At 40.7% G+C, this 25263-nt stretch overlaps 1 long non-coding RNA gene across 1 annotated transcript; it reads right to left on the reverse strand.

The window, feature by feature from the left end:
• Window positions 1-7350: 7350 nt before the first annotated feature.
• Window positions 7351-20428, reverse strand: LOC120100731 (uncharacterized). Its single transcript, XR_005500715.2, has 3 exons — window positions 20306-20428; window positions 9206-9266; window positions 7351-7706 (listed from the first exon to the last, which is right to left on the reverse strand). It is a non-coding gene; the product is annotated as an uncharacterized LOC120100731 (long non-coding RNA).
• Between the last annotated feature and the right edge of the window lie 4835 nt (window positions 20429-25263).

Below are 25263 nucleotides of genomic sequence, written 5' to 3' on the forward strand. Positions count from 1 at the left end.
TGGTGTTTTGTTCAGGAAATTTTTTCCAGTGCCCATGTGTTCCAGATGCTTCCCTAGTTTTTCTTCTATTAGTTTGAGTGTGTCTGGTTTGATGTGGAGGTCCTTGATCCACTTGGACTTAAGCTTTGTACAGGGTGATAAGCATGGATCGATCTGCATTCTTCTGCATGTTGCCCTCCAGTTGAACCAGCACCATTTGCTGAAAATGCTATCTTTTTTCCATTGGATGGTTTTGGCTCCTTTGTCAAAAATCAAGTGACCATAGGTGTGTGGGTTCATTTCTGGGTCTTCAATTCTATTCCCTTGGTCTATCTGTCTGTCTCTGTACCAATACCATGCAGTTTTTATCACTATTGCTCTGTAATACTGCTTGAGTTCAGGGATAGTGATTCCCCCTGAAGTCCTCTTATTCTTGAGGATAGCTTTAGCTATCCTGGGTTTTTTGTTATTCCAGATGAATTTGCAAATTGTTCTGTCTAACTCTTTGAAGAATTGGATTGGTATTTTGATGGGGATTGCATTGAATCTGTAGATTGCTTTTGGTAAAATGGCCATTTTTACTATATTAATCCTGCCAATCCATGAGCATGGGAGATCTTTCCATCTTCTGAGGTCTTCTTCAATTTCTTTCCTCAGTGTCTTGAAGTTCTTATTGTACAGATCTTTTACTTGCTTGGTTAAAGTCACACCGAGGTACTTTATATTATTTGGGTCTATTATGAAGGGTGTCGTTTCCCTAATTTCTTTCTCGGCTTGTTTCTCTTTTGTATAGAGGAAGGCAACTGATTTATTTGAGTTAATTTTATACCCAGCCACTTTGCTGAAGTTGTTTATCAGCTTTAGTAGTTCTCTGGTGGAACTTTTGGGATCACTTAAATATACTATCATGTCGTCTGCAAATAGTGATATTTTGACCTCTTCTTTTCCGATCTGTATCCCCTTGATCTCCTTTTGTTGTCTGATTGGTCTGGCTAGAACTTCAAGAACTATATTGAATAAGTAGGGAGAGAGTGGGCAGCCTTGTCTAGTCCCTGATTTTAGTGGGATTGCTTCAAGTTTCTCTCCATTTAGTTTAATGTTAGCAACTGGTTTGCTGTATATGGCTTTTACTATGTTTAGGTATGGGCCTTGAATACCTATTCTTTCCAGGACTTTTATCATGAAGGGGTGTTGAATTTTGTCAAATGCTTTCTCAGCATCTAATGAAATGATCATGTGGTTCTGTTCTTTCAGTTTGTTTATATGATGGATCACGTTGATGGTTTTCCTTATATTAAACCATCCCTGCATGCCTGGGATGAAGCCTACTTGATCATGGTGGATGATTGTTTTGATGTGCTCTTGAATTCGGTTTGCCAGAATTTTATTGAGTATTTTTGCGTCGATATTCATAAGGGAAATTGGTCTGAAGTTCTCTTTCTTTGTTGGGTCTTTGTGTGGTTTAGGTATAAGAGTAATTGTGGCTTCATAGAAGGAATTCGGTAGGGCTCCATCTGTTTCAATTTTGTGGAATAGTTTGGATAATATTGGTATAAGGTCTTCTATGAAGGTTTGATAGAATTCTGCACTAAACCCGTCTGGACCTGGGCTCTTTTTGGTTGGGAGACCTTTAATGACTGCTTCTATTTCCTTAGGAGTTATGGGGTTGTTTAACTGGTTTATCTGTTCCTGATTTAACTTCGATACCTGGTATCTGTCTAGGAAATTGTCCATTTCCTGAAGATTTTCAAGTTTTGTTGAATATAGGTTTTTATAGTAAGATCTGATGATTTTTTGAATTTCCTCTGAATCTGTAGTTATGTCTCCCTTTTCATTTCTGATTTTGTTAATTTGGACGCACTCTCTGTGTCCTCTCGTTAGTCTGGCTAAGGGTTTATCTATCTTGTTGATTTTGTCAAAGAACCAACTTTTGGTTCTGTTGATTCTTTCTATGGTCCTTTTTGTTTCTACTTGGTTGATTTCAGCTCTGAGTTTGATTATTTCCTGCCTTCTACTCCTCCTGGGTGTATTTGCTTCTTTTTGTTCTAGAGCTTTTAGGTGTGTTGTCAAGCTGCTGACATATGCTCTTTCCTGTTTCTTTCTGCAGGCACTCAGCGCTATGAGTTTTCCTCTTAGCACAGCTTTCATTGTGTCCCATAAGTTTGGGTATGTTGTACCTTCATTTTCATTAAATTCTAAAAAGTTTTTAATTTCTTTCTTTATTTCTTCCTTGACCAGGTTATCATTGAGTAGAGCATTGTTCAATTTCCACGTATATGTGGGCATTCTTCCCTTATTGTTATTGAAGACCAGTTTTAGGCCGTGGTGGTCCGATAGCACGCATGGGATTATTTCTATCTTTCTGTACCTGTTGAGGCCCGTTTTTTGACCAATTATATGGTCAATTTTGGAGAAAGTACCATGAGGAGCTGAGAAGAAGGTATATCCTTTTGCTTTAGGATAGAATGTTCTATAAATATCCATTAAGTCCATTTGGCTCATGACTTCTCTTAGTCTGTCTACATCTCTGTTTAATTTCTGTTTCCATGATCTGTCCATTGATGAGAGTGGGGTGTTGAAATCTCCCACTATTATTGTGTGAGGTGCAATGTGTGTTTTGAGCTTTAGTAAGGTTTCTTTTACATATGTAGGTGCCCTTGTATTTGGGGCATAGTTATTTAGGATTGAGAGTTCATCTTGGTGGATTTTTCCTTTGATGAATATGAAGTGTCCTTCCTTATCTTTTTTGATGACTTTTAGTTGAAAATTGATTTTATTTGATATTAGAATGGCTACTCCAGCTTGCTTCTTCTGACCATTTGCTTGGAAAATTGTTTTCCAGCCTTTCACTCTGAGGTAATGTCTGTCTTTGTCTCTGAGGTGTGTTTCCTGTAGGCAGCAGAATGCAGGGTCCTCGTTGCGTATCCAGTTTGTTAATCTATGTCTTTTTATTGGGGAGTTGAGGCCATTGATATTGAGAGATATTAAGGAATAGTGATTATTGCTTCCCGTTATATTCATATTTGGAAGTGAGGTTATGTTTGTGTGCTTTCATTCTCTTTGTTTTGTTGCCAAGATGATTAGTTTCTTGCTTCTAGGGTATAGCTTGCCTCCTTATGTTGGGCTTTACCCTTTATTATCCTTTGTAGTGCTGGACTTGTAGAAAGATATTGTGTAAATTTGGTTTTGTCATGGAATATCTTGGTTTCTCCATCTATGTTAATTGAGAGTTTTGCAGGATACAGTAACCTGGGCTGGCATTTGTGTTCTCTTAGGGTCTGTATGACATCTGTCCAGGATCTTCTGGCCTTCATAGTTTCTGGCGAAAAGTCTGGTGTGATTCTGATAGGTCTGCCTTTATATGTTACTTGACCTTTTTCCCTTACTGCTTTTAATATTCTTTCTTTATTTTGTGCGTTTGGTGTTTTGACAATTATGTGACGGGAGGTGTTTCTTTTCTGGTCCAATCTATTTGGAGTTCTGTAGGCTTCTTGTATGCCTATGGGTATCTCTTTTTTTAGGTTAGGGAAGTTTTCTTCTATGATTTTGTTGAAGATATTTACTGGTCCTTTGAGCTGGGAGTCTTCACTCTCTTCTATACCTATTATCCTTAGGTTTGATCTTCTCATTGAGTCCTGGATTTCCTGTATGTTTTGGACCAGTAGCTTTTTCCGCTTTACATTATCTTTGACAGTTGAGTCAATGATTTCTATGGAATCTTCTGCTCCCGAGATTCTCTCTTCCATCTCTTGAATTCTGTTGGTGAAGCTTGTATCTACAGCTCCTTGTCTTTTCTTTTGATTTTCTATGTCCAGGGTTGTTTCCATGTGTTCTTTCTTGATTGCTTCTATTTCCATTTTTAATTCCTTCAACTGTTTGATTGTGTTTTCCTGGAATTCTTTCAGGGATTTTTGCGATTCCTCTCTGTAGGCTTCTACTTGTTCTCTAAGGCAGTTCTTTATGTCTTTCTTGAAGTCCTCCAGCATCATGATCAAATATGATTTTGAAACTAGGTCTTGCTTTTCTGGTGTGTTTGGATATTCCGTGTTTGCTTTGGTGGGAGAATTGGGCTCCGATGATGCCATGTAGTCTTGGTTTCTGTTGCTTGGGTTCCTGCGCTTGCCTCTCGCCATCAGATTATCTCTAGTGTTACTTTGTTCTGCTATTTCTGACAGTGGCTAGACTGTCCTATAACCTGTGTGTCAGGAGTGCTGTAGACCTGTTTTCCTGTTTTCTTTCAGCCAGTTATGGGGACAGAGTGTTCTGCTTTCGGGCGTGTAGTTTTTCCTCTCTACAGGTCTTCAGCTGTTCCTGTGGGCCTGTGTCTTGAGTTCACCAGGCAGGTTTCTTGCAGGGGAAAAGTTGGTCCTACCTGTGGTTCCAAGGCTCAAGTTTGCTCGTGGGGTACTGCCTAAGTCCTCTCTGCGGCGGCAGCAACCGGGAAGATCTGCGCCGCTTTTTCCGGGAGCCTCCGTGCACCAGGGTTCCAGATGACGTTTGGTGTTTTCCTCTGGCGCCTGGATGTGCACAGAGTGCAGTCTCTTCTGGTTTCCCAGGCGTGTCCGCCTCTCTGAAGGTTCAGCTCTCCCTCCCACGGGATTTGGTTGCAGAGAACTGTTTATCCGGTGTGTTTCCTTCAGGTTCCGGCGGTGTCTCAGGCGCAGGGGTCCTGCCGCTCCCGGGCCCTCCTCTATGGGAACCCAGAGGCCTTATACAGTTGCCTCTTGGGCCAGGGATGTGGGCAGGGGTGGGCAGTGTTGGTGGTCTCCTCCGCTCTGCAGCCTCAGGAGTGCCCACCTGATCAGGCGGTGAGGTCTCTCTCCCACGGGGTTTGGGAGCAGAGAGCTGCTGCGGTCCGGGATCCGCCGGTGTGGGACTTCCGGTAAACACAGGAAGTGCCCGGCCTTAGAGGAATTTTGCCTCTGTGTGTCCTGAGTTCACCAGGCAGGTTTCTTGCAGGGGAAAAGTTGGTCCTACCTGCAGTTCCAAGGCTCAAGTTTGCTCGTGGGGTACTGCCTAAGTCCTCTCCGCTGTGGCAGCAACCGGGAAGATCTGCGCCGCTCTTTCCAGGAGCCTCCGTGCACCAGGGTTCCAGATGGCGTTTGGTGTTTTCCTCTGGCGCCTGGATGTGCACAGAGTGCAGTCTCTTCTGGTTTCCCAGGCGTGTCCGCCTCTCTGAAGGTTCAGCTCTCCCTCCCACGGGATTTGGGTGCAGAGAACTGTTTATCCGGTCTGTTTCCTTCAGGTTCCGGCAGTGTCTCAGGCGCAGGGGTCCTGCCGCTCCCGGGCCCTCCCCTACGGGAACCCAGAGGCCTTATACAGTTGCCTCTTGGGCCAGGGATGTGGGCAGGGGTGGGCAGTGTTGGTGGTCTCCTCCGCTCTGCAGCCTCAGGAGTGCCCACCTGATCAGGCGGTGAGGTCTCTCGAGGAACTCATTCTTTATTGGTCTGGCTCTGGCAGAGCCTCTCAGGGGACAACCATTCCAGGCTCCTGTCAGCAAGCACTTCTTGGCATCAGCAATAGTGATAGGGTTTGCTGTCTGTAGATGGGATGGATCCCTAGGTGGGGGAGTCTCTGGATGGCCTTCCCTTCCGTCTCTGCTCCACTCTTTGTCCCTGCATTTCCTTTTTGACAGGAAGAAATCTGGATTAATATTTTTGAGGTGGTTGGGTGGCCCCATTCCTCAACTTGGTGCTGCACCTAACCACTGGATATAGTCTCTACAGGTTCTCTCCCCTTTGTTGGGTATTTCAGCCAAAGCCCTCTCTGTTGAGTCCTGGGAACCTCTTGAGTCCTTGGCATCTGGGACTTTCTAGTGGCTACTCCCAGTTCCCCCCTCCACACTACACATCTACTTTAAAATTCCTGACCCTCCTGACCCTCTGTATTTCTCTCCCATGTCTTCCCACATCTGAACTGCTTCCCCTTTTCATTCCCCCTCCTTTCTCCCTCCTAGATCCCCTTCTCCCTCTACTTCCCAGAGATCATTCTTTTCCCCTACTGAATAATACTATAGCATCCACACTTTGCTGTGATTGTTCTTCTTGAGTTTCATATGATCTGTGAGATGTATTAAGTGTATTCCAAGCTTCTTTTTGGCTAATATCCATTTATCAGCGAGTACATATCATGTGTGTTCTTTTGAGACTGGGTTACCTCACTCAGGATGATATATTCAAGTTCTATCCATTTGTCTGTGAATTTCATGAAATCGTTGTTTTTAATAGCTGAATAGTGTAACATTGTGTAAATGTACCACATTTTCTGTATCCATTTATCTGTTTAGGGACATCTGGGTTCTTTCCAGCTTCTGGCTATTATAAATAAGGTTACTGTGAACATGGTGGAGAATGTGTTCTTGTTATATGTACAGATGTGGATATACACAGCCAAACATTAGACTAAGAGCAGGGACCCCCAATGGTGAAGTTAGGGCAAGGACTGTAGGAGCTGAAGGTGTTTGCAACCTTAGAGGAAGAACAACAATATCAACCAACCAGACCCCCCAAAACTCCCAGGGATAAAGCCACTAACCAAATAATACACAGGGGGTACCCATGGCTCTAGGTGAATATGTAGCAGTGGACAACCTTTTCTGGCATCACTGGCAAGGGAACCCCTTGGTCCTGTGGAGGTTCGATAACCCAGGATAGGCGAATGCTAGGCTGCTGAGGCAGGAGTGGGGAGGAGCACCCTCATAGAGGCAGGTGGGGGGTAAGGAGGAGATGGGGGCTTGTGGAGGGGAAACTGGGAAGGGGAAATAACATTTGAAATGTAAATAAATAAAAATAACCAATTAAAAATAAAAACCCACTTCTTATGACAATGGTCAGTTCTCAGTTCTCTCAGTTGTCTCATCATCTCTTACTGGTCACACCTCTACATTTTGTAGCATCTTGGATTTGATACACTGGTATACAACTGTAAGCCAGGTATTTGGGACTTGAAACGGGAGAATCAGTAGTGTCAATCTTGGCTGCATAACATATTTGATGCCGTTCTGGCTTATATGATACCGACACCAGCCGATGACCATGAAACAAGTTTACCACGTGCCAATGTGAACCTGGGGGAACACATTCAAAACACAATGTCAACCTCTTTCTCTTTATTTGATCTCAACCCATGAAAGTGGAGATATTGATGTGAGGCATTTAAGTAGACAGACAGCCTGGTTCTCCCCTCTGTATCTGCAGCTTCACTTTTTTTTTATCTTTATAAACTTGAGTATTTCTTATTTACATTTCGATTGTTATTCCCCTTCCTGGTTTCCGTGCCAACATCCCCTTAACCCCTTCCTCTCCCCTTCTATATGGGCTTCCCCTCCCCATCCTCCCCCCATTACCACCCTCCCCCCAACACTCACGTTCACTGGGGGTTCAGTCTTGGCAGGACCAAGGGCTTCCCCTTCCACTGGTTGCAGCTTCACTTTTAACTATGTAATTTCATGCTTAATTTTATATGATACTGATTCTTCTGTGAAGTTTCCACTGAAAAAATACCTCCTCTGCTGATCTAATGTAAACTCTTCACTGTAGACTTGAAAACAATTCTTCTCAAAAATTTATTTTACACTGAAGAACACCATGGTGACAAATGACACAGTACTATAACAATAGAAGGCTGTCATTCCTTTCAGAGTGGAAACTCAGAGCTACTTGAATATCCTGGAACCATCAAGTCTTCTTGAAGATAGAGTATTTGAAAGTCATTGGGATCATTGGTAGCTAGAGAAGGGTAGATAGGATGAAAGATATTGAAAATCAAGTCGCGTGAGGAGCTTAGCAGAGGGAAGAGAAATTGGATGTGAACAATAGAGGTGATTCTCATTTATTTAGCCACAGGACAGTGCATAGAAAGAAGGTGACATCTTCAGTACTCATGAGGGTAAAACCTGTTCTTGGTTGGGGTTCTTAGGAAACAAACCTAGTTTCAACAAACAGGAAGGGTGTCAGGGAGTTTTAGGCAATTCAAAATTTATAATAATTTACACCATTGACATCTGTCATAGGTACTAAAGAGCAGCTTAGCTTTGCAAACAAAAGAGCTGACAAGGTGGGGAGAGGGGGCTTCTGCATCAGCCTGGAGGTTGTATTTGATGACAGCTGAGGTTTTGAGGCCACGAGATTCTGAAGGATAATGGGCTGGGTAATTGTATTTTGCTGAGTTCAAAACTCACTTTGCATCTTCACTGAAAACGTTAAACCCAAACGACTTTAAATAGATAGTAGCTTCCAGGGTTCATTTCTGCCACATAATTCAAATTTCCTGTTACAAGATACTTTTATTGCAGAAAAATTCAATACACTCAAGACGCTCAACACAGTCCATGAAGAGGCTCTTAGGATGCTACAGTTTGGCGACTGCAGTGAAAATAAATCAAGTGAATTGAATATTTGTTTTTAAGCACTTAAATATTTCTAAATATTAAATCTTGAGAATCAGTACACCGCATGTCTTAGTTAAGTCTGTCACTGCTTCGTTTAAACATCATGGCCAAAATAACTTGGGGAGGAAAGGATTTATGTGGCTGATGCTTCCAAATCACTGTTCATCACTGAAGGAAGTCAGGACAGGAACCCAGACAGGACAGAACCTAGAGGCAGAAGCTAATGCAGCAGCTATGGAGGGTGCTGCTTACTGGCTTGCTGCTCATGACTTGCTCGGCCTGCTTTCTTATAGAACCCAGGACTACCAGCCCAGGGCTGGCACCACTCACAATGGCTGATCCCTCTTAGTCACTTTAAAAGAAAAGGCCCTATAGCCTGACCTCACAGAGGCATCTCTTACTTGAACTTTCCTCCTCTCAGATGACTTTATCTCATCAAGTTGACATTAAAACTAACCAGCACACCATATATGACATTTAATATTCTGTATATTGATTTAATATTAGACTTCAATTAGAATAAGTCTACTACATTAGAGATCTTTAGATATTAAAGCAAACATTCAATGCAATTTGCCATCTCCATACTTCCTTTTAACGACTTCTGAAGTCTTTCCCTGGTCCCAGTGTGACGTTGACCTACTGGTTAGTTTCTCCTATAATATCATTTAGGTTCCTTGAACTGAACTGGAAGGACCTTTTTCTTTTCCTTTGGTTTCACAGAACAATCTCAATTAGAAATGGAGACAAAAATTTAAGGGACATTCCACTGTAATGGAAACAGCAAGTCTTTCTATTCTGGAGTTTTTCTCAGAAGCTTTCAGATTCAGTACATACCGTGTGAGTAACTTCACATTGCTCTCTTAGCTGAAAAAGTCCCATCTTCCTCATCCTATGTCTATCATCACAGACAAAAACAAAATGCAGAAGCTTAGTCTCTGGCAGAAGGAAATATGATTTTCTCTCTATCTCCCCATTTATTTGTAAGTGTGTTTGTTCCAAAAATTTAAATGGGGGAAGATAAGCAGGGGGAAAGTCAGTCAATAGGCAGCACGTTGTATCTAGATAGGAAAGTAAGATTTGGTATTCTGTTTTATAGTAGGGTACTATAGACAATAATACTATAAGAATTTTTAAAAATCTAAAATAAATGGTTTTGAATATTTATGTTACAAAGATATGATTTCTCTCTGAGGTATAATTACACTAACCTTAATTTGAACATGAAACAATGTATATATGTGTTGAATGTCACATGCTATACCATAAGTATGTCTAAGTTTTGTTTTTAAAATATGAAGTCGAAAGGTGTTATGTATAGTATTCTTTTTTTTAAATATAATTTTTTTCATCTTTATTAACTTGGGTATTTCTTATTTACACTTCGATTGTTATTCCCTTTCCTGGTTTCCGGGCCAACATCCCCCTAATCCCTCCCTGTCCCCTTCTTTATGGGTGTTCCCCTCCCCACCCTCCCCCCATTGCCACCCTCCCCCCAACACACTGGGGGTTCAGTCTTAGCAGGACCCAGGGCTTCCCCTTCCACTGGTGCTCTTACTAGGATATTCATTGCTACCTATGAGGTCAGAGTCCAGGGTCAGTCCATGTATAGTCTTTGGGTAGTGGCTTAGTCCCTGGAAGCTCTGGTTGGTTGGCATTGTTGCTTATATGGGGTCTCAAGACCCTTCAAGCTCTTTCAGTCCTTTCTCTGATTCCTTTAACAGGGGTCCCATTCTCAGTTCAGTGGTTTAATGATGGCATTCACCTATGTATTCTGGCTGTGTCTCTCAGGAGAGATCTACATCCGGTTCCTGTCAGCCTGCACTTCTTTGCTTCATCCATCTTATCTAGTTTGGTGGCTGTATATGTATGGGCCACATGTGGGGCAGGCTCTGAATGGGCGTTCCTTCTGCCTCTGTTTTAATCTTTGCCTCCCTACTCCCTGCCAAGGGTATTCTTGTTCCCCTTTTAAAGAAGGAGCGAAGCATTTGCATTTTGGTCATCCTTCTTGAGCTTCATGTGTTCTGTGCATCTAGGGTAATCTGAGCATTTGGGCTAATAGTCACTTATCAATGAGTGCATACCATGTGTGTTTTTCTGTGATTGGGTTACCTCACTCAGGATGATATTTTCCAGCTATGTATGGTATTCTTTAAATCCAAAATTTACTCTGGTTTTGCTGGTGGGAAAGATATTTATTAGTACTTCCTCTTTATTGGGCATCTTACATTAGGAAATGCCCTCATTTGAGGTTGTTTATTCCAACTGCTACCCTTAGCTAAACTTATTCTTTGCTAATGCTTCAGGCAAGCAACTTGGGGAATTCCATATGCTGCAGCCTGACAGCTTCACAAAATTCTAGAGCTAAGTCAAGTGATTTTCTGAGAATTGGCTTATGATTCTCATTTTATAAATCAAAACACTGAATTAAGGAGCGATTTAGCAAGTTTATATAAGAACTCAGATTTCTGCCCTACACATACTTACATTTATAGCCACGGATGAATGCCACTCTTAGATGCTGTCAGAGAGGCTCATCTTTTGATGAGTGGGCAAATTTTTCATACAGAGACTCACAGCTTCTTAAAGTGAGGAGAATAAGAATCTGCAGAGTGATTGGTCTTAAACAGGACATCTGTGTCAAATGCTCAGGGCCATCATGAGAGAGAGAGTGTGTGCAAACAGTGCAAGAGCAGAGGCTGTGAAGGAGTGATGTGAGACAGTGTTTTGGGGACACAGCATAGCTGTTGTGTTCACAAACTCTTCTATCTGTGGTTATTTGCATAAGACTTGCACAAGAGTGAGCATCCTCATTTCAGCATGCCTAGTGGAGGAGACCATGAGAATCTATTTTCACTGAAGGACTATGGGTAGTTAATTATTGCTGGTGGAGGGTTATTCTTTTCTTTAATGATATAGCCAATTTTAAGTTGGTCATGTTCCAGTAAACCTTCCATCCAAGCTTATGAAAATATAGTTAACTCAATGGGACACACAGGCACACACACACACACACACACACACACACACACACACACACACATCATCATCATCATCATCATCATCATCATCATCATCATCATCAAATTTAAGGGAAGAAGAAGGGTTTAATTTAGAGAGGGAGAGAAATAAGGTTGGCAATGGGTGATAAAAATGACCAAACATTTAGTATACATTGTTAAAGAATAATAATAAAAAATGGAACTTGTGTTCCTTGCAGTGTTCCTTATTTTATGACATGGATGTGATGACACTTTCCTTTTAAAGAATATTGTTATAAATGGATTTATTTTATTTTAAAAATGTCCTGCAAGTAAGTAATATGGATTTTTGCCCATTGGTATAAAATTCTGTAGATTTTATTGCATACACAGATTTGCATAATGTTTACTATCCATTTCTTCAGGATTTAGAAACGTTTTAACAGATGTTTGTCAAATGGGTCCACGCACAGTGTAAGTTTGAGTCTGGCACTGTACTGAGCATCATACACTTGAGATTTTTCCCAGTAGTTCCATGAATCTTCATTTGCTGTTTTTTTTATTTGTTTGTTTGTTTTTGCCAGTTGATTTTCATCATTTGGTCTGATTGTAGCTTTTTCATCCATCAACCCATCAAGAGATGATGGTATTAGCTTCAGAGGTCTGGTAATTGACAGAAACAGATTGGACTAATGGAAAAACATGGGAAATAGGATGGCTAACTAGACAAGTTGGCTTGGAACTATGTAGTGTTTCTATACTGGATTTGGGAGTGGAAATTCTGCCCCAGGAAATTGCTTTTATTGCTGAACCAAGAAAGAAGCTGATATTAGACAGTTTTGAAAAGAAGTTAAAATTTATCTAATTTCTTATTTTCTACCCGTGAAGAACAGCATCCCTCTTTCTCCTTTATAAAAGCCAGATACCACCAAGGGTTCTTCTAACCTACAGGCATCCACATTTTATGCATTGAACAATGTGGAGAACAAAAATCTTTCAGTTAGGAAGAACACTTAGAGAATAGAGATAGTAATTGTTTTATGACATAGTAGTATACACAGAAATGCTTTTGTGGGTTTCTTACTACCCACAAATCATTTACTACAGAAGAAAAAGATGGTGAATTGACTGAGCCAGCTCAGTCAGTCAACAGGTTCTCCAGGGTATGAGTGAGGATTAAAAAAAAATAGACAGTTAGACAGCATTATAACATGACTCCAACTAGTTCTGAGGCTGAAGCAGACTTATTATTTTCCAATCTGCTTTTATACCACTTTAATTACATGCAGAATAATAAGATCAGTTCTGGGTCAAGGAACAAGCAAGACAACAAACAAAAAGCCATAAACACCTTTCTAGGGGGTAGTCAGGATGAGAAGTCAAGTCTGCTCTGAGCTTTGCATTAACTCAAATGTAAATGTTCTTAATCTGGGCCTATTTCTTGAGTCCTGTCCTGAAGTCAGATTCCAGCCTGGAGTTTACTTCTTTTGTCCTGGTCAAACTTTCACCAAGTGTCTAAAAGAAAGTGGTCCCAAAAAGCTCTCCAAATGAATGTTCTCTGTGGTGCTTTGAACGATAATGGCGACTATATGCCTCTATGTTTGAATATTTGTCTGCCAGTTAGTGAAACTGTTTGGGAAGGATTAGGAGATGTGTCCTTGTTGGAATAGATGTGTCACTCAGTATGGACTTCGATGTTTCAAAAGCTCAAACTAGACCCAGTCTCTCTCTCTCTCTCTCTCTCTCTCTCTCTCTCTCTCTCTCTCTCTCTCTCATTTCTCATTCTGTTATCCTGTTATCTCTGTCTATGGCTCTCTTTGCCTCTTTGTCTCTTTTTGTTTCTCAGTCTCTGTCTTTCCTTGTCTGCCTCTCCCTTTCTATTTGTGTTTCTTTCTGACTCTGTTTCTGTCTGTTTCTCTCTCTCTCTCTTCCTCTCTCTCTCTTCCTCTCTCTCTCTCTTCCTCTCTCTCTCTCTCTCTCTCTCTCTCTCTCTCTCTCTCTCTCTCTCTCCCTACCACCTTTGGGACAGGATATAAGCTTTCAGCTACTGCTCCAGCACAATGACTTCCTTCCTGTCACCACACTGCTTGTCATGATGATAACTGGCAAACTATGAATTATAAGCAAGCCTCCAACTAAATGCTTCCTTTTATAAGAGTTGCCTTGGTCATGGTGTCTTTTCACAGCAATAGAACAGTAACTAAGACAGCCTCATATCCTATTAGAGTCTGTTCAAAGGACTTCTGGGAGTAGCTGATCTCCCTTTTGAGGTTCTACAAGCTCAACCTTCCTGTCTTATCAGATAGTCAAGAACTACACATACTTCTAGAAATGTAGACACTTTTTTTGTAATAACAAAGCATTTAGTAGCTCTTTCAAGTACGCCAGTTTCTGTTTTCATCTATACAAATGGAAAGAGTAAAGAACTGTGAGGAAAGGTTGTTCTGGGACCCAGAATAGAGTCTTTTCCTACGTGAACAAGATGACACCAATGAATGTGTCAAAGTGGAGAGTGGGAAGCTGATGAGGCCTCTACCTTACACAAACAACTGTAGATAGACAACCAAGGAATGCTGAGAGCAGGAGAAATGGTCTTCCCAGAGTAAAGCACACAAACTGATCCAATGCAAGGTCATCAGCACTGAAAACATACATACAATTACCATTATATAATATAATATAATATAATATAATATAATATAATATAATATAATACAATATATAACTGAGCAAGCATATATATATATATTCTGTGTATATGTATGTAATAAAAACTAATTTGAAAGTGAGAAAGGGGAGGTATATGAGAGGGATTGGAGATAAAAAGGAAAGGGTAACATGGTATAATTAGATTATAATCTCAAAAATAAAAAAATAAAATAAAATTTCTACCTTAAAATATCTGTTGAAGCTGTATGTTTAGGGATATTAGCTGAAGTATTTAACTCATCTACAAGTTTTGTTGCATGACATTGTGGGCAAATTTTTGACACCAGAACCAAATAGCTTGACTTAAAGTATAAGCTCTAGACTTTCTACCCAGGTTATTTAATGCATCTGTTTTTTTCATTGGGAAAATACAAGTGTCTTCCTTACATTTTAGAGGTTTCATGAAGCTTAGCTTGAATAACACATACAATGTGCGCATAAGTAATGAATGAATAATAACTGTCTACAGAATGAAGTTAGGGTATGGAAGGCTGTAATAAGAAAATAGCAGATGCCTGTCTGTCACTTAGAAGCTTCTTCAGCTTAGGAGGCAACAAAGAAATGACTATATCCTATTTGACTTCTTTATGAAAAAAAGGAGAAATTAGTTTTACAGGAACAAAAAAAAAAACCCTGAAGGACAGTGCTGACATATAAGATGACCTGGAGTGTTCAGCTGGACAAAGTTCAACATTTTGGTAGCAGACTGGTTTTGGGTTTTTGTTCTTCCCCTTGAAAGAATATTAGCACATCTCAAAAATCCAGAGCTGTTCTTTTACATCGAATTTCTCTTTTTTGTATGTAAATGAGGCTGGATAGGACAGCTTCTATGTGCCAAAGCTTAGCATATACAACCTCATTCTATAGTTGGGGAATATCTGGGTTGTTCCCAATTGCTGGAATCAGACTGCTATGAACATAGTGGAGCACATGTTCTTGTATGGTAGAGAATCTTTTGGGTATATGCCCAGGAGCGGTATAGCTGGGTCTTCAGGTAGAACTATTTCCAATTTTCTGAGAAACCATCAGAATGGTTATACAAGTATGCAATCCCACAAGTGGATACAGAAAATGTGGTTCATTTACACAATGGAATATTATTCAGCTATTAAAAACAAGGACATCATGAATTTTGCAGGCCAATGGATGTAACTAGAAAATATCATCCTGAGTGAGGTAACCCAGACCTAAAAGGACATGCATGGTATGTACTCACTGATACGTGGATATTAGCCATAAAGTACAGGATAGCCATGGTATACTCCACAGACCCAAAGAAGCTAAACAAGAAGTGAGGATGCTTGAATCTTACTTAGAAGGTGGGGGTGGGGGAGAAATAATCATAGGCAGCAGGAGAGGGGACTGAATTTGTGAGGTGATGGGGAGGGGTCTTTGGGGGGGTGGTCAGGATCAAGTATGGGAAGAGACAGGAGAGAGAGCCAGAGCCGGAAGAATAAATAGAAATCTGTAGCTGGGGCTATGTTGTGATGGGGGTATCTCAAGGCAGTTCCAGAGACCTGGGATGAGGGATGATCCTAGGAGTCAATGTGGGTGACCTTAACTGAAATGCCTGGCAGTGGCCATAGGGAACAGGCCAACCCTGTAGCCAGGCAGGACTCCCAGTGGAAGGATAAGGATATTGACTCACCCACAAAACTATCAACCCCAAATTTGTCCTGTTTAAAAGAAGTGCAGGGACAAAGATGGAGCAGAGACTAAGGTTCAAGCAGTGACCAGGCCAGCTTGAGTCCCATTTCATAGGCAAGCACCAATCCCTGACATTAGTAATGATACTCTGTTATGCTTGCAGACAGGAGCTTAGCATGGCTGTACTCTGAGAGACTGGAGCACTGGAGACACTCATTCAAGTCACAGCATAGACCAACAACTCTAATGTAATGGGCAAGTATCACATGCCACTATCCGTTGTATGCTCCACCAATGGCATTGGTCATACAGGTCAATGAAGTTACTTAAAGCAATCTACTCTGTTCTGCTTTTTAGAATACAGTTTTGTTTTTTGTTTGTTTTGTTTTGTTTTGTTTTAATTTAATCCATTTGTTTACTTCACATCCCCCTTCTCAGTCCCCTCCTCACAGAGTCTATCTTCCATCCCCCTCCCTCCCAAGAGGGTGCCCTCCCATATCTCTCCACCCCAAAATATCATGTCTCTGCAGGTCATGGCACAGAAAGACTGAAACAGATGCAGACACCCACAGTTAAGCACTGGATGGAGCTTGGGACTCTTATGGAAAATTTGAGGGAAGGATTGAAGACCCTGAAGGAAATAGAACTCCAGAGGAAGGCCAACAGAATCAACTGGCCTGAACCTTTGGGGCTTCTCAGGGACTGAGCAATCAACTAGGGAGTATGCACAGGTTGAAGAGAGTCCCCCAGGACATGTGTAGCAGATGTGCAGCCTTGTCTCTGGTCTCTGTGGGTTCCCCAACAACTGGAGCAGGGGCTGTCTCTGAAGCTGATGCCTGTCTGTTGAATCCAGTTCCCAGCTGGACTTCCTTGTCTGGTCTCAGTAGGAGTAGATGTGCCATGACCTGCAGAGACATGATATTTTGGGGTGGAGAGATATGGGAGGGCACCCTCTTGGGAGGGAGGGGGATGGAAGATAGACTCTGTGAGGAGGGGACTGAGAAGGGGGATGTGAAGTAAACAAATGGATTAAATTAAAACAAAACAAAACAAAACAAACAAAAAACAAAACTGTATTCTAAAAAGCAGAACAGAGTAGATTGCTTTAAGTAACTTCATTGACCTGTATGACCAATGCCATTGGTGGAGCATACAACGGATAGTGGCATGTGATACTTGCCCATTACATTAGAGTTGTTGGTCTATGCTGTGACTTGAATGAGTGTCTCCAGTGCTCCCAAAGGTCCATGTGTTCAAGGCTGAGGCACCTTTAGAGGTAGTGGAGCTTTTAGGATTTTGTGCATAATTGAATGTCTTTCATTTGAAATACATGTGGAGTATAAAACTCTGCAATCCTTTAACTTCTGGTTTAGGGAGATCAGTGTTCGCTTGCTTCAACACATGCCTCTTGCATTACTGTACACATTGTCCTTAGTAGAAGCCTAAGCCAATGGACCATCTGAACTTGACCTAGAACCTTTAGAATCGTGTATCTAAACAAATCTCTTTTTACTTCATAAGTAACCTGTATCAGTTGCGGTGACAGAATGCTGAGTAGCGTTTTCTAATTGTTATTCTTCCAAATATATGCAAAAATTCAACAAAGGATCATCAAATTTGATTAGGAGGAAAAATGAGGAACGTATGTCTTTAGAAATACCTTAGTGGTAAATTCTTCATTCTAACTTTTCAAGAGCAAGAGAGCGTGTGGCTAGTATATACATAACATATACAAAATAGAAGCAAATCTGGCATAGTTAGGAGACGCTAGACCAAAAGTTGGATTGTGGTGTTGGGTGTCCTTGGTGTCAACAGAGCAAGGAAAGGTTAGCTCACTGCAGGCATTGAGTTGTATGAGGTCCCCTCTCCCTGGCAGAACGCTTTGAATAATGAGAAGAAAACATTAATATTTTGGAGACTAAGTAGACTTGCCTCCAAGCAAGTAGTCTGGAGCAGGAGCTCAGTGACACTACAGTGTATCTCTGTGATGCTTCTGCCTTTGTCACAATGAATGGTTTCACAGCAAATGTCTTGCCCATTGTTCTGGCTTCGATATTTGTCCTATTTAAAACTCAGTTTGGAAAAATTGAAATTACAATATAATTGTAACATTTTTACTTCTCATTCTTTCAACCCTCCCTTCCATACACCTCTTCCCACTCTCCTTCAAATCCATGGCCTCTTTTTTTTCTTTCTGATTGTTATTGCATGCATGTATCTATGGGTATATTTTTAAATGCATCCTGTAGGCTTAGCTTTTTTCAAAACCTACTTTAATAAAGGTTCTCAAATGCTTTGATTCACCTATTAGCCCATCTTCCAATGGTAGGTGAGAAAAGATGCTAAATAGGACAAGGAGATGTGGACCTGTTTGGATGTAATTCTTTGAGGCGATTCGAATCTCTGTTAGAATACCATCAGTTCAGTCAAGTAGTAGCAGGATACAAACACAAATCAGCAGTGGTGGCATGATCCAGAAGAAACCCTTTGTCCTCCTCTAAATCCACACAAGTTAGTAGGAGTGACCAGGACCAGCCAGACTACCAGGAGTTCTTTGATGTACTCGCCCAATAAAGTGAAGGTCAGTGAAGATGCATGACCAATGAAGTGTTTCACAACTAGTTATGCGAGTATCCTGCCACTGTCCATTGAGTCCTATTCATTTTCTCTCCAAACATCACGTGTCCTCTCATGGGTCTTGCTTCAGCAAAACATTAACTGAGTCTGTATCACATGACACAACCAAAAAACACATTTCAACACCCTGCTGAGCCTGTATGTTACTTGTATATATGCTTTATGGTCTGAGTGTTTAGCACTGACCAATTGGTGAGCTCTTTTGGGGGAAGGCTATCTCTTCCACTCACACCTTTCCTCAGTTGCCTATAGTTCTTCCTGTAGGGTTGAGCCTTCTTGGGCTTTTACTTATCCCGTTTGGCATGTCAGTTGGTGTTATTCTTGTTCAGTTGTTGCTTGGACAGTCATGTTGATGAGATTTTTGTGTGCGGTTTCTAAGAGACAATCTTAGCAAAAACTCTGGTCCTCTGGCTCTTATAATCTTTCCACTCCCTCTTTTGCAACATTTCCTTTGTAACACTTCTCGGAGGCGGGGCCCTTAAGAGATAATTTCACCATCAGGGTGTTACCCTCATGGATGTTTGTTTGTGTGCAGGAGTATGTCCATTAGTAAAGAAGAAGGCTTACTTTCCTTTGCTTTTTCTTGTTTTCTTGAATCTGCAATAGAGTAATGCAACATAAACGCTCTTGATAATTACTAGCTCTTCTGTCTTGGGTTTCTTACTCTCCAGAAACATGAGAAAAATATTTCTGCTTATCAAAATTATTTACTCCATGCAATTCTGTTACAGGGTATACAAGATGAATTAAGAATATCTTTGTTAAGGGCAAAGAGATTACATCATCTTTGTCAGTTTTACTTTTATTAGGAAAGTAAAGCTTTATCAGAAGTTTCCCCAGTAGACTGCCATGTTATAGCTACTTCCAGCACAAAGGGAGTTTGTGAATGTCAAAAAGTATGTGTCCCCTAAGGTCAATCAACTTCTGTTATCTAATACTAGGAGAGAGGAGAGAGCAGTTGGGTGAGCAAATAGCAGTTTACTCACACATTACAGCTCAATCTCTTATTTGATTAATTCATTGGCCAGACCTGTGAACATTGTATTTTTCAAGCCATAAGTGAATATGGATCATATATATATATATATATATATATATATATATATATATATATATATATATTCATGTTGAGTGATCTCTTTAAGCAGAAGTGAATGTTATTAGAATCTTTGAAATCGTATCTGTCTGATTGTTGGTTAATGAGTGGCCCTATCGGAATAGTAATGTCCCTTCCATTTTCTTCTTTCCCTCAGCAATGGTAGTTTTGTAGTTCATGTAATGTTCTCCAGCTGTTGTAATTGTTAATTGCTTTGAAAGTGAAACTATTTGTAGTCTGTGGCCTGCTGTACGTAAAGGATACTTCTTTGCTTTTGTTTTGTGGAGAGATGTGTCCACGGAACCTTCTTAATCCCCATCCTTTTAATTGCCATCTCTATGTCTCAGAACCTCAGAAAACTGTAGGCAGGATGGTGCTCAAGTGGTAATGGTTCATTCAGGACAGAGGGTATCTCACACTCTGGCTTTTATCTCTACATTGCATGCTTGTCTCACAGTCATGTAGCAATGTTATTGGCTCATAATTCATATGACTCACTATAAGAATTGCTATGAAACTCTGATGCCAAAGATAGCATGTTCAAAAGAATCCTTAGACATTTTAGAAGAACTTTCTTTATGCAGGAAAAATGTATAGTTTTAACTTATAACAGTTCTAGTTAAGAAGCATCATTTATTTAAAGAAAAATGGTAGACTAGATAAGAAAGTGGGTCTAAAGGGCTAAGATGCAGATGCTTTGGCTTTTAATGAATGGAAAGACTGTAAATTTTTACTTCCTGCTTCCTGTTTTCTTCCGAGTAACTCTCCAAATTTACCCACTATCCCTGTTTCCTTCTACAGAACTCCTCAAAAGCATTGACTTTGCCCTGGAAAGGAAATAAGAAATCATGTCGTCCAAGTCCTTACCTTACAGATAAGAACCTTCAGGCCAACGCTGGTTTATGAATAATTTAATGGCAGAAGTGAAAGATTAGGATCTTTTGAGCACAGTTGCTGTCTACGTAGTTCTACTTTTCTCAGAGCTCTGAGTCACTGTCCGTGTGATTGCACATTCGACTAGACACATACAATTCCTTCTATAATTAGAGGCAGGTAAAAATAGCAAAATGACTTGACCACTTCTCTATTTCTCTGGAGCCTAGGTCACAATTATCCTCTTCCTTTTGACAGCAGTGTTATAGTTTTACATTAACTATTTTATTAGATTTTTGGGGTTTAATATAACTACTGCCTAAGGCCACTTAGGAGTAGTGAAAGCCTATGTCAATAAAATCTGGGTGAGTCTAGAAAAGAACTAGGAGGGGAGATGTAGGAAACCCCTCAGAGGTGTCAAGGCAGAAGTGAGAGCTGCATACAGCATACATGGTGATGTTATGTCATAGCCTACAAGTCAGGAGGTCTGGACTCCCTGTTACTGGGTTCAGGTTCTGAACCTTGGAAAGTTGGTGACTCTTAGCTGTCATTGATGACTTTCATGACTAGAGTGAGCTAAGAGAGAAGGAACCTTTAAAGTGACCTTTTCTACCAGGACCTATGGCCAAGATGATGTCATGCATGGCAAGCCCTGCTGCAGGGATTTTTCACATAATCGGCTAAGGAGCTACAATATCAACTTTGAACTTGTCCTCTAGTTCTCAAAAGAATGTAATCATCTTCATCTCAAAAGAATGTGTGTGGGAATTGGTCCCTCTGTATGAGAATGAGAAGATGTTGGTTGGGAGCCTTCTATAGGTGTTAGAAAAATAAATTACTTCATCCAATCTACATTAATGATGAAAGTTCATTTATTTCTATTTTTATTAGTATATTTTTAGTTGAAAGAATTACATCCCTTTTCCCCTTCCATTATCCTCCCTCCAGCCCCTTCCCAGTTATCTTCTCTTCAACCCTTCCTGTGACCTTTCCATGCTTGCACTGCTAGCCTTTATTTCTTTGATTATTGTTGTTTCATACATATATGTATATGTGTGTTTAGGTATGCACAAATACATAATCAAGTTGCTGAGTCTGTTTTTGCTGTTTGTTGTTGTGGTTTGCCCTGGAGTTATTTGTATTTTGATGCTAATTCCCACTGCCCCAAGGATGGCTGCCTAGTCACATACGAGACTCCAGTGACTTCATCCGAACCTTCTCCCCATTTAATTTGTAAAATACAGGTGAGGGCCGGTACAGGATAGAACAAGGCCTGTCGTTGGATGAGAAGGAAGGATGGGTAGGAGAAAAGTTTGAGGAAAGGGAAGGAGACTGGAACAGAAAGGAGGAAGAGATAGAAGGGACGGAAAGAAGCCACCACCGGCAGACAACATGGAAGTGGACATTAAGATTTCACGCTGTAGCTTTACAGGTTGTTATGAATGTTTTTCAGGGATGGATGTGTATAGGGCTTTGTATGTTTAGGTGGGGAATTATATCTTATCAATTGGATCAGAGGTTATTTGATTGTGTGTTCTTTCATGTAGTGATTTAAGTGTAAGAAAGTGTGCAGCGGCTAGAGACACTGGGCCACCACGGAATTGGGATGCGTGTTTCTGGCATGGAAACTTGCCTTGGGAACTAGATTGCTGCTAGGCTCAGAGAGAGGCCTTTGGCAGTGTGATATGGGATGAAGCGAAGTGGTTGAGAGGCTTTGCTGACTGAGACTTAAGATATCTACCAGATATCTTGGGGCACTACAGTGCTGTACCTAGAGCGGGATAAAAGACAGCATTTTATTTTTCATAATTTTACAACAACTGTTTATATGTATATGGTTTCAGGGCTGACCAGTGTTCATTGAGCAACCAACAAGGAGACTTATATCTGGGAAAGACTAATTCTCTTTCTCCTAGATGTCATTAGTGGCCTGTAGTTATTTGTCTATGGGTGGGTCCCATGACATTTTACCCACTTTCAGGTCACCTGGTCTATTGATACTACCATTGTTCCAGTCTTGTTTAATCAGCTATTTCTAGGAAAGACTGTTTTACAGCAGACTTCCTGGTAATTTGAATCTTGCAATCTTTTCACCCTCTCTTCTGGGGTGCTCCCTGAGCCATAGATATAGGAGCTGTGATATAAGTGTACCCATTGAGGCTGGACTCCCCATCATTTGTCTCTGTGTTGTGTTCAGTTGTGGTGGTTTTTTGTTTTTTTGTGATAGTCTCCATTTGCTGTAAATAGAGGCTTTTTTTTTGGTGAGATGTGGTAGCTACCTACACTTACCCGTGGGTGTGAGGATGAGATTTGAGATGTAGTAAGTAATTACTCTGGTTTAGCCAAGTTGTGGTGGTAGATTCTTTTCTAAGGTCCATGCCCTCACAAACCCTGGGAAGCTAGCTAGGTTTCCCATACCAGGCATGGATTCCTTCCTGTTGCATGGGTCTTAGACAGCTGTTGGTTATCACCAACATGTGAGTGATTCTTATTTCATTCTTATGGATATTTTTCCATGCTGGTTATTGTTGTAGTTCATAGGTTTTGCAGCTGGGTAGGGCTCTTTAATTGCTGACATCTTGTATACCATAGAAGCTATAGCACAGGAAGAAGGCTTTGGTTCAGATCCACTTGAGTCGTCTGAATTCTGTGTTCCTAGTGTGCGGTGTCAGCAGTAGAGTCCTACTCTTAACCCAGAACTACATTGATAGTAGTCTATATTGTTGTAGGAGTCACTTGAAATCTCTAAACATTTGAAAGAAGATTTCTCATTCTGGCTCCTGGTTTTTTGGAGAACATTGTCAACCAAAGCAGTTTTAAAAATAGCATATTAGTGTATGGTTTCTTCAGCGATAGGGACTTAACCTTCCACCCCTGGGGCAACTAAGGGCAACACAGTAGCTTTTAATGCTTTGGGAGTTTCTTGGAAAACCCTGACCAAAAACTCAAAAGAGGGCTTCTCATGCCTGGTTTTAGGGTTATGTTGGTCTATGACTTCTGGGGGGAGCACTGTACCAATGATCATCTCTGATAACATAAACATACAAGTAACATTGCATGTCCTGAGCAGGTTGTATTTACATATATGAATATGTATATATGTATACCAGTATATTACTTGTATATGTAACAACAATTAAAGAAAGGTGTTATGAATTTGAGAGAGAGAAAGGTGAGGGGGTAGTATATGAGAGGAGGTGGAGAAAGGAGGGGGAAGAAGACAATGATATCACATATTGAAACATGTAGAAGGTAAAAAAAATAGCACCTTAGGTAATTTGAAAATAAAGGCACCTTGAATTTGGACTTATCACAGGTAGGCTGTACATAAGGAGTAAGAAATTTAAAGTTTTGCATTGACTGCCTATCAGAATGATGCCATGGGCCACTCCTCCTCCACCACCTTTTACTCCTTTTATCTTACTGAGTCCAATTTCTGCTTCATAACTACTCTTGGGTGTGGGGCATGCCTACCAGGATGTGGTTGTCCTACCAGGGGTCACACCATTAAAGAAAACTCTTCTAGGCTCTCATATTCCTTCTTGATCTCTTTCAAATTAGTTTTTCAGTAATCGTTTTTACATGCATACATATATGTACATACATATACATTCCTAGATACACCCTGTTCACTCCATGTAATGCTACTTTATGCATGTTTTACTAGATACTTGGTAACTAATTGGTGTGCTCATCCTAGGGAAGACTATTTCTCTAGCTCCTAGCTTTCCTTATTTGTCTGTGGTTCTTTGTGTAAGGTTGAAGTCCTATGGGATTGTCTCCATCCATTGTGGCATGTCCATTGGTGCCATCCTGTTCAGCCCAACTTTGGCCAGTATTCTACATATGTGTACAAATATATGTGTACAAACATATGTGTACAAAAGTACACTGTGGAATATTATAAAATGAAATTATAAAATGAAACCACAAGCTTTGCAAACAAATGTAACTAGGAAAGATCATATTGAGTGATGTAACCCAGACCTTGAAAGACATCCATTTCATGTTCTCTCTCATTGAAGCTCCTAGCTCCAAATCTTCAGATGGGAACGACTGAATAGCTTAGATTAACCGCAGAAACCAGCCCAGTACAAAGGGACCATTGCAAGTTTAGGGATTGGGAGCAAGAGAGAAGGGAATAGCAGGAACTATTATATTTTAAAGTTAAGTAACCTTTAAGAATGAAAGCTATTCTCTTCACACACACACACACACACACACACACACACACACACACACACACACTTGAGAACTAGCAAATAAAATTGGGCCTCAGTTACTCCTCTGGAATAATACAAAGATTTTATTGTTAAATCTGCCAAGAAACTGATCAGTTTGAGAGCAGGGCTTCCCACAGAACCTAGTAGAACTCAGTCTGTTTGACAACTTGATGTCATCCTTGAGATAGACCTTGAGATCCTAGCTATGCCATATATAGACATGAATAGACACATGGACACTGTTTTAAGATAACAATCTGTGATAATTTGACACACCTCAATAGAAAACCACTGCAAATGCTAATAACAGGAAAAGAAATGCATGTCTAGACTCTGCACAACAGGAAAGAGAATTTGTTTTTTTTTTTTAAAGTCAAGAAACAAACGCAAGTTACCAACAGCATTTAATTATTTTTTCTTTGAGACAGGATTTCATGCAGCCTAGGGTATTCTCAAACTCATTATGTGGTCATGAGTGACCTTAAATGTTTGACCTTCCTCTTCCAGTTTCTTGAAGCTGGGGTTATACACATAGCCCATCACTCCTGGAGCTGTGCAGAGGTCCAACCCAGAGTCTCTAGTAGGCTAGTCAAGCACTCTACACACTGAGCTACACCCACTCTGTGTCAGTCTAACAGCTGACATCTTAACAGCAATAGTAAAGTTTAAATAAACACAAAATTATATTTTCAAGCATGTGAAAGAAAGTAAGTCTGTTTAGAGCAGTGG

The sequence above is a fragment of the Rattus norvegicus genome, chromosome 2, assembly GCF_036323735.1.
Source record: "Rattus norvegicus strain BN/NHsdMcwi chromosome 2, GRCr8, whole genome shotgun sequence".
NCBI classification, from domain to species: Eukaryota; Metazoa; Chordata; class Mammalia; order Rodentia; family Muridae; genus Rattus; species Rattus norvegicus.